The 10,644-nt window shown below is 33.6% G+C and overlaps 1 long non-coding RNA gene across 1 annotated transcript; it reads right to left on the reverse strand.

The window, feature by feature from the left end:
- Positions 1-7,380: 7,380 nt before the first annotated feature.
- LOC149792126 (uncharacterized) lies at positions 7,381-8,843 on the reverse strand. Its single transcript, XR_016423268.1, has 3 exons — positions 8,794-8,843; positions 8,018-8,083; positions 7,381-7,494 (listed from the first exon to the last, which is right to left on the reverse strand). It is a non-coding gene; the product is annotated as an uncharacterized LOC149792126 (long non-coding RNA).
- Between the last annotated feature and the right edge of the window lie 1,801 nt (positions 8,844-10,644).

Genomic DNA, 10,644 nt, shown 5'->3' on the forward strand with positions numbered 1-10,644 from the left:
TCTTTACGAATGGTGTGATAACATGATCCAGCGTTCTAGGCGTCGTATATATTTGACAGTCCAGGGGATGGCAATTTGTAACTAGGAACAAAACCGCCGTTTTAGAGACGATGTAGTGTTTATGATTGCCGTGAATAATAATCCAGTTAATTCACATCCAGCTGTGTTTGCTATTTGCATTTAAACAAAGTACAAGAATGTTTGATCCATGATTACTTTCAATTAAGAACAATAAGACAAATCACTTATTTTTAAATACATCATGTTATAATTATATTCTGCTGAAATTGCTTTATTTTTAAAAACTGCTATTGCCTTCTTCGAGCTATGGAGGTCAATATCCTTGCAAATTTTACATGCTGAGCTGTATAGTATGATTTAACATGACATGCGATACATGAACCATCAATGAGGCGACTATAATAAGGAATTACACTTTAGATCGTATGACATTATTCCGACTACCCATATTTCATCTTTAGCACAATATTCATTAACTTGCTCACCTGCCTTGTAATACGCAATTGTGTAAAGACCCCTTCATATCTTCTCAAAAGTTCTGATTAGTAGGATGATCTGAAGACCGCTAATATTACATTCACGATGATAATCGGAATCTGCCAAGCGTAGTTCATTTAGTCAAAAGAGAACAGTTACGGAAAATGTTATACGTTCATTTCTTTTTTACCAAGTAAAATCTAATTTCCTTCGTTTAACCGTATGAAACTCTGCAAAAAGTTCAATATTGAACCCCGCGTTTATGTGATATATAATAATAAAACGTCCATATTTCATTAATAATATACATAAAGAACCTGAAACTGTACAGATTAGTGATTAAGACCCTCACTAAATAACTAACTATATATATATATATATATATATATATATATATATATATATATATATATATATATATATATATATATATATATATAATTTACAAGATGAAACAGCTGAATACGGTGGAATAATGTGAGGTGACGAAAAAATAAAATTATTTTTGACTTCTGTCATAGTTCAACAGATGATGGATATATTGGTACTTATTAAATTACAACTATCCACCTAAAGAATGAATTCTAGATTAATTGAAAATATACATTGTTGGTATTTTAGGAGGCTAGGTTTCCCAACATCACAATTAAAATAAATAATTGAAACCGAAACTCAACTGTAAATATGACAAGAAGATTGCTGCAATATTGTTCAGATTCAAATGGTAGACTGCACTATGTAGGAGGTCGATATGTAAAAATTCTGATAGCGAGTGGTATTGTATAGTAAGGTAGCATATTACGTTAGAATACCTGTTTACAATAATCATTCGATACATTTATTGTATTAATAAATGTTTAATAAAGAAATTGATGTTGTGGAGGTATTAACATGAGGAACTGATATTGTCGGCAATAAGTATATAAAGCATAGATAATGAAGGCAGCAAAGTAAAGTGGTCTTCGAGAACAAGATCTCAAGGAGATAGTTCTATGTTTCAAAAACTGTCTTTACGCTTACAAGTAGCGCAAAAAAATCAAAATAGTTTTATTGTGTTTTTAGACGAAAGTGAAACAATCACGAATTTTCGTTTCTGACTTATTGTATGTCAAATCTCGTCATCTTCGTTGATATAAGAAATCGACGAAGAAGTGATTAATCCATTGCTATCATCGCATAACCATCACCTTAAATCGTAATAATCCCTGTCATTTAGGATTGCATACAGGTTTTTTTTCACTAGTCATTACACGTCACCATCATCGTTCGAGACTGTCGTAGAAGAAATATGCAAACTGTGCAAAACGTCACTCATTTTGTTTCTTTTAAACATACGTGACATGATTTCTCTGCAATTTCGTCATTTATGCCAAATTTATTTACGCAATGTATGCGATAATACCGAAAGCAAATGAAGAGGAATCGTCTGCTATTTATATCCATATCAATCGTTTATTACTTTTATAATAGTTTTTTTTATATTAATGTTGGTTAATGCCATATGTTTTAGATATATTCTCCATTCGTCAATAACGGGTATTGCCAAGTCCATGTCAACAACTAATTTGTTCAATTTTATGACCAGAAATAGTTGAATTGAGGACACTTTGACAGCACGTGAGTTACTTCAAGGCATCATTCTCATACCCCATTTAGCAAAAAAGTTTCTGAGCACCACAAATCAGTTTTGTCATTACTGTTCAAGATGTGCAACAACGGTTACTATAACAATCACGGTACACGTTACACAAACCCGTTCGACCATGGTTAAGAGAACTTATTAGATCGTCAATGGCAATCATATTTAGGAGATGTTTCCTACAGTCCTTGATGCAATTATGTTTTGTGTCATTTACGTGTCTTTATAATGGAATGGTGTAGTCTATTTGACTTATAAATCAACTTCTTTGTTAGTAAGGAGATTAAAGCTGGTTTTGTATCAAAGATAACCTCTGCAATGGGAAATATACCAGCGCACCAACATATCTGATACAGCCATTTAAAGGAGAATTGAAAACAGATACAATCATGTATTCAGCACTGAGAATTTTGAAACAAAAGCTAGTGCCGTACAACTCTTCCACCTATGTGGAAATATTCAAATATTAACTCAGTCTCGATCTGTTACAACGTATGGTCAAAGCCCACAATCAATCGTACCATCGTAGCATCGAATGTACACCAGAAGTGACACTTTAAAAGGAGGTGATTGGGTATTGATTGTTTAGAGCATCATAAATGAGAAATGGGAAAGAAGTGTTAAATACAGGTAATTGGGGTTCTCACAGTTAAATGGACGTCATGTTTGGACAAGTGCAAGGTGATGATTTCTTGACTCTAAATTTGAAGGAATAAACGGCGAAATGTTATAATTAATATTTTTACTTGACAATTACAATGAGTGACAAAGAACCAAGACTACATGTGCACTGTTGAACGTATTATTGATCGAAGAACACGAAGATGAGGAGAACATGCACTTCAAGAAGTAAAAGTTTGTTTGAAAGATTATCCACCTAGCTTTGATTCCAAGATTGCTATTTCACACATCTTAGGCAATACAAAGATGTAGAACATATCACATTGCTGTTGAACACAGCTGCTGTTCCATCTTTGAATTTTAATATTCAAGAACTAAAACAAAATCTATTCGTGTGGCGTGAAGAATGTATCCCTACGTATCAATCATTCTTGTCTGCCAAATTCTTGTGATGTATTGTATTATCGGAATAGCCACTCGACGTTAAAACAAGATAGCACCAAGGATATAATCTGTAAGAACGTATTTTATTTAGCAGATGTATCTTCGTTCCAATCCATATTTATAATATAATGGGAGTAGTACAATAACTATTATCTTGCTTCCAAAGCCTGTCGCAAGAGATCCTTCTTTTAGAAAATTCGGAAAATAATCCTTCGCCATATATTGACTCGCCAGAGACTGGAACTATTGAACAATGAGTAGAGAAGTTTTTTTTAACACTACTCAATGCCAGTTTTAACTCTTATTTTGTCTGACAATCAATAGTCATTGCCTTTGTCACGATTCGCTTGCTAGTAAAAGTGAAACAACGTTCTCCCTCCTATGAATGTCATTCACTGTAAACTTCTCAAGTCATTTTCCTTCCATATCGAATCGACCAAAGGAATAACTTTACTGTTTGTGTAATCTGATGCCGTTCAGTACATTCTCGTAGGAAATATAGTAGTCCGTTGCTTTTTAAGTGGATTTCGTCATAACTGCTTACGATGAAGGAAGAAACGCTTATCCCGATCACCGAGAATTGGTACATTCTCATATTCCGGTCGATAAATTGTATTTTGACCGTTTCAGATTTAATATTAAATGAAATATTGTAGAAAAGATTCACCTCTCCAAAGGAAGGTCACGACACAGCACATTTAAAAACAATAGTATTGAATGGATTGCAACAGATATATTCATTGTAGCAAGGTGTTCGAAATTAAGAATAGTGATGGCTACTGGATTTCATGCTTTAAAAGATGCTCCTTAGAGGCAGGAAATAACTATCTATAAACAAGGCCTGACAGAAGCGTTAATATGAAAGCAGGATCAGCGGTTTATTTCCAGCTAGAAAGAACACAGACTCATACTTATTTGCTTCAACCTGGGGCTGATTACTTGGGCTTTGGACCACATTATATATGTCTCATTTGTTAGACTCTGAATAATTTGATTGACATTATATTAGCCTTACTCCGCGTATTTACATATATGATGAGTGGTTAATGAGACCGTTAGACTATTTAAAGGTTGACTGGTTCAGCGATAGGACAGCTGAACGTAACCTTTATACTAAAAGCTGAAAGTCAAAACGAAATTGTCCTGATCGTATGTCCCCAGTCGCGGCCTTTTTCCAGAGTGAAATAAAATCGTCGCAAACATATCCTCCTGCGTAATCGTCGTTCTATTAAATATCTGAGGTAATTTCTATGTACGGTGCGTAGTACAAAATAAAAAGGGATTTTGATCAGTAACTAAGTTAATCGCTTCATTCCAAACGAGGTGCAAATATTCAACAAAAAACAAATACCTTATAAGTATGATTATATAAACGGACGCATACAAGATCTTAAGATAAAAAGATGGTCCAAAACATAGACCATTGCCATACAAGGTGGCAACAATTTAAACGGCTTTTGAAAACTAAATGTCCTACATCTAATCTGAACCTCAAAAATTACGCAGCTATACTGTGGTCTAAACCCCAAAAACAACAGGGTAAACCACACAAAGCGGCAACGATGTAAAATATACGAACTCGCCAGATTGGAAACACAAAACAACTGAATCATAAAAGTATAACTTAAAAGGTGTTAGCAACCCAAAGCCATTATTACCCATCCATACATGATGAAACATATCGGACGCAAACAAAACTAATAGGATAAAAGCAGGGCAGATAATTTGTAAGCTAAAAGTAAGTCTAGCAAGAAATCAATTGTAAAATAAATGTTTTTCCCGTCCTTATTCAGGCCCTATCTACTGTAAAGAAAGAAACCAATAGGTCAGAAAATGTTCCATTGAAAATTAAAATTTCGTCAAGACGATAATACGATCATTTCGGCCAATGTAGCTATAAACCCATGATCACAAAGCGACTTCAGATGACGTTGAGATTTGTCTCCTACCCCACTTCGTGGCGTCCGCACATGACGATTGAAACATATCCCTCATACCCACCCAACAGCTAACTAAGCAGCCATGGCTGCTAGCATTAATTACTAGTCTACGCAATCGAGGCCATACAGAACTTTAATGAACGATCAGAGGCCAATGTATTGTCACCCATCCTCAACTCTTCAACAACCACAATTTATATAAATGGAAAATTTTAAATAATTCCTTAGTGTTCATGCACACGAAGAAACACTCTCTTTGTCATAAGAGTTTGGACAAGAAACGGAGTGCTTATTTGGGGATGGCAAAATAGTTCGCCGACGTGTGTTAACCGATGGGGATCAACAGAGAAAGGGAAGAATGGAGAAAAAAGCAGCAGCAAAGGCAGCAGCGTTGAGAAGAGGTAGACCAATAAATGAAGGATATATGTGAGGTCAATATTACCTTCAGAATGAGGAAAACTTATTATGTAGTGAAGCATATGGTGAGACATTCTTCCTTCATATCTTTGTCGTTAACGTATACACTGTCCAGGACATCGACTAACGGCCTTTTGCATTCACATCGCTTAGAAAAGGGACACTACCAAACAATCAGTATCAGTACTAGCTTATGTGCTTGGGTATAGCTATATCTTTCAAACAAATTACAACTTCCTTCTATCAAAGCGCAATAGTGAGTATGCGGGTATGATGTGCATGATTAAGCACTTCTGTCCTTTTCTCACTGAAAAGAAATGTGTTTCAAAATTTGAAAACATTATTTGCTTAGGTCAGCCAAATTCCTCTTGAATTTAATTCGCTATATTACATTCAAGTATTGTTCTTCGCATCCGTGTTAATGCCATATAATGCATAGCTTTATCTGGTAGTTCTTTTCGTTTTCGACCTTGTCAGTAGTAAAGAAGAGAAAGAAAGAAAAGAAGGATGACAACTAACCAACATTTCAAAACTGACATTTTGAGGACCGATATGAGTTTGTAGGACAGACTATAAAACCTAACGGACCTGATAGATGACAAGCAGCCCTTCCCTAACAGCAGACTCTTAAAGAGTGTGATCATCTACCTATAAATAGTGATGGCCCTCACGAGAGCGGTCGTAGATGAAGAGGTGGTTAAGACTAAGGGAGCGTGGTCAGAGCAGAAGAGAGCAACGGAATAATATAAATGAATGTATCAAAACGCGTTAGATAGCAACTAAAATATCAATAATATCATTCCTTCTTGTCACTTTTATAGTTTCAACCATAAATGTTTACATGTCAAGCTCCTGCTATTGGCCAATTTCAGCCATGTATTCCCTATGTTGAAATTAAATTTGACACGCAGGTTTGCACTCATACTAAATTCCTTCCCACACCCAAACTAATGTTAAAGTCCAAGACGATACGTTGTCATGTTAAAACAATGATGTCCTATACTATATAACTGTTATATCGTAGCCATAAACTTCAAAGACAGTGATCATTAAAAACGGCAGCCATATTCAGCAGTTGAGATTAAAATAATAGAGTAAATGCAGATTTAAATATCAGTGCAAGCCTCGTCAATATCAGATTGCAGGTTGTAAACATGACACAAGCTATTTGATATCACAAGCATTTAAATATGTTGTAAGTATAGTATAAGTTTGCATTGTATACATACTTAAAAAATAGTAATTCTTCGGAACATATTAGATTGTTCTAAAAGCATCATGCCAAGTTAGAAAAGTCCCAGACACAAGGAAAAAAATCGAGAATGAAATTGTCAGCAATGGCCCAGGATATTGTATGTCTCAACCCTATATAATGATAAATGTATATTATAACTTTGTAGTAATTTGCATAAGACATATATACTACAAAACAGGGTCATTCATCTAAACTAACTCGATTGTGCATAAAGTATCAAGACATGGTAGGAAAAATCCAATCGTATGGAATGGGAATCAGGAATAGAAAAAGATGTATTTGCTAAAATTATCCTTAGCAAGCATTATGTGTACAAAGTTGTGTTCATTGTCAAAGCTGCAACGTAACCTTAACTATCAAGCTGTAAAAAATAATATCCAAGCATCATTTATTTAGACTTTTGACTATTTCATTTTCAAGTTAAAATGTATACTATAGAACGACTAGAAATAAGCGAAACAATATAGTTAAAAGAAATAAACAGACGAACACATAATCTGCGTGGAATATTTCACAAATAACGTTTTCTCATATAGATGTAAAACATGTGATCAAATACTTACATTGTGTTTTCCAGAACACGTTCCTCCTGAAGAAATTTCCTTAGTTGAATCTTTGTTGTAAAAGTATATCTTTGTAACTGGATCATCGTCACCCTGACCATAGTTGAATTTTCGCTCCTGGAAAATGTTTTACAAATATTGAAAAGAGAAGGACGAATTGAGCACGGTCAGAATTTTGTATAATTTAAATTTAACTTAGCTCACTAATCAGTAACACACGAGTTAGTCTCAAATTAGGAATTAACAATTATTTTAAAAGATTTGTGTTATATGGTGAAGTGCATTGGCTGTCTTTCATAAAAACCACTTTTTGAAACATTTTCAATCCTAATGTTATTGTCGACTGCGATACAAGTTTTCAGTTCGCAACTTCTTATCAACATTCATGTATAAACAGTGGATTTAGCTGACAACACACGTGTAAATAGGTCAACTATGTATGCTTTTGTCATAAGTCCGATTTTGCATCAATAAATTTCAATGCATAACTGAACTTAAGAATAAACTAAAAGCGATTTTAACAAAAATGTAGGAGAAATCTTTACAATAGAAACAGTTAATTTGAATAAGAACTACATCTGCACATATATGAACATCCAACGCTTAAACTAACAACAACATTAACGAATGAAATACATACGAGGATTTCTACGTCATCTTTGAAGTCTTTGAGTTTCTCCAATTCTTTCTTTATCTCGTCCTGTATCTAAAATATTTCAGCAGAGACTGAAAACAACATTAATGTACAACGAATTGTATCTTACCAGATAGCTATTTTCGTTTTCGTTGAATAACAGTCTGCATGTTTACCTTGCTAAATATACCATACAAAGTAAAGAAAGGTACACTAAAATAATTCAGATTATTTTTCATTAATAAATCAGCTGCTTTTAAAATGTGCAATTACATTAGGTTAATAGAGTGATTGTAATAATTCGGTATCGCTTAACAAAAATGATACCCGAAGATGCATTAATACACATTTCTTGGTTGCGGAGACTTTGAAAATAATTGTAATGACCATCAGTGTTACAGGTCACGCGTAATTGACTCGGTAAAGAATCAGCTCATAACACGACCAGTTGTTCAGTTTTGTGTATCAGCTGCTTAGCAAATCAACTCTCACTGCTGAAAGATAGGTCGCACAACTAAACTGAACATTAACAAAAATAATTACAATCATATTGTGATTCTAACTCGTAACTAATTATTTTCGGTAGTTATTCAAAATGAACATAAATTTATAAAATTAAAACAAAAATTCGGTTATATTTAATCGGTATTGAACATAATTATCGTCGCTGAGTCTGAGAAATTGCACAGGTCGTGTTCGAACGAAACGCACTTTATGTTATATATTTTTGAATATATGCTTTACTTTTGTAGCTCTGAAATTTGATATATTTGCTTTCTTACCGTTTTCGACCAGTTTTGGGTTTCTTCTGTTGTGCTTTTGGAGACCTGAAATACAAGTTAACATGTACATGACAGCATGTACATTTTTATAACGAATGTACATGATTGACTTGCTCATATAAGTATGGTTGGCTTAATTTCGACTCCTGCCTAACGAATTGCAGCAAATCCATTGTTCATTCTTATAAACATATTGAACTGAAAAGAATTTACAACAGATGATTCCACTGTTTTCTTCTTCGCATATGTTTTCTTTTTCAAAGCAATGTCCCATCTTACGTATGTAAGAGTGTGCAAATATAACGACACCTGTGCCATCAATAATGGTTTCGCAACGAGAAGTCTACACGTATTCTGAAATACAGTTTCACGTCTTGGTTCAAATTTAATATGTATACAAATGTATTATATTGGTGATCTTCACAGCTTTTTATGCGTTTAGTCATGCAACCTATTGAATAAGGTCAATGGATATAATATATATTCTTCTTTTATTAACGAGATATCTAGTTCTGATTAATGTAAATTTAAGTAAAGACCATACAGTTTTACATTTAGCCAGTTAGCCAGGAATCTATCATTTGTAACAACATCGCCTATAGCACCGACATTTCCACTTCTAAATTAAGCAAAGCAGACGTGCCAGTTGCAGGAAAACTGAGCATGAATGTTTTTGTTGCAATACGGAAGTGACTATATATTTAGATTCGCGCTGGAAAGTTAAAGTCTCAAACCTACTTACTAATGTTCATAACTGCAATTTAGATCAAAGTATTTTGTTATATTTATTTCGTTCTATCTTTTCCTTTTTAGTACGGTTAACTTATTCCACGATTGGTGAAATAACAGGATCAAATATTCTAGGCGCCGTTGAGATATGAAGGTAGAGTGCATGACAATTTTTAATTAGGATCATGAGAGTATATTCCTTTATAACTTGCTTTGTAAAGTAAAGAACCAGAAGAAACAGTTGGCCAGCTATGTTTTTTAATTGCTCTGATTGTATCACTGTTAAATTTGTCCCTGTACCTATTATACAGAGCAAGTTATTGTGTGTAACTTATGTTAATACTAACATTTAATTTGACACGATATAGATAAATAGAGAGACTTCATTTGCAATTGAACATCCTATTACATCACATAGTGTTCCTCGTTTTGTGAATAGCAAAGGTCATGTGCTAATCGCCTGTTAATGGGTTTAATAATTAATAATTCTAGAAAACATATGACGTGTAACAAGAGGTCGATATGGCAACCCTTTCAGCAAGGTGTTAATCAATGTTAATCTTTTCCGACGGAAAAAAAAACAAGAACGGGATACATTAGCAAAGCGAACATATAATATATCATATCATACCGACTACTGCACCCAGGTTACATCCTATCACTGTTTACCATTGTCTATCTTTTGAAATAGACCTTGAATTAAGAGTTAGGAATGAGTGTGACATAATTTTGTTTTTTTGAACATGTAGATGAATATAAACATTAAGATACAACTGATAATGCCAAGAGTGTTTATAAAAGGGTAATTGGCCTATATGTATGGGAAATAGATTCAGATACAATGGGTCAAAATAATTTTTAAAACAACTAAAATGTCAAAGTCATTTTCGGACATAATAATATTTGTTCTTATGTACCTGACTATTATATTTACTACAACTGAAATCGTAATGATCACTGAAAGAAATTAACATATAATCAAATGAATTATAATATGATGCTTCTTCAAAGTTCTAGTACAATATATCAAGGCTAGTTTTTAAAGGAGTTGAAATCGATGTAAAAATTCATTTTATAATATTTGCAAATGGTCCTTGTTCGTCTTCAGCTTAAATTAAAATA

Source organism: Sinohyriopsis cumingii, chromosome 9 (genome assembly GCF_028554795.1).
Source record: "Sinohyriopsis cumingii isolate HCF-2022 chromosome 9, ASM2855479v2, whole genome shotgun sequence".
Taxonomy (NCBI): domain Eukaryota; kingdom Metazoa; phylum Mollusca; class Bivalvia; order Unionida; family Unionidae; genus Sinohyriopsis; species Sinohyriopsis cumingii.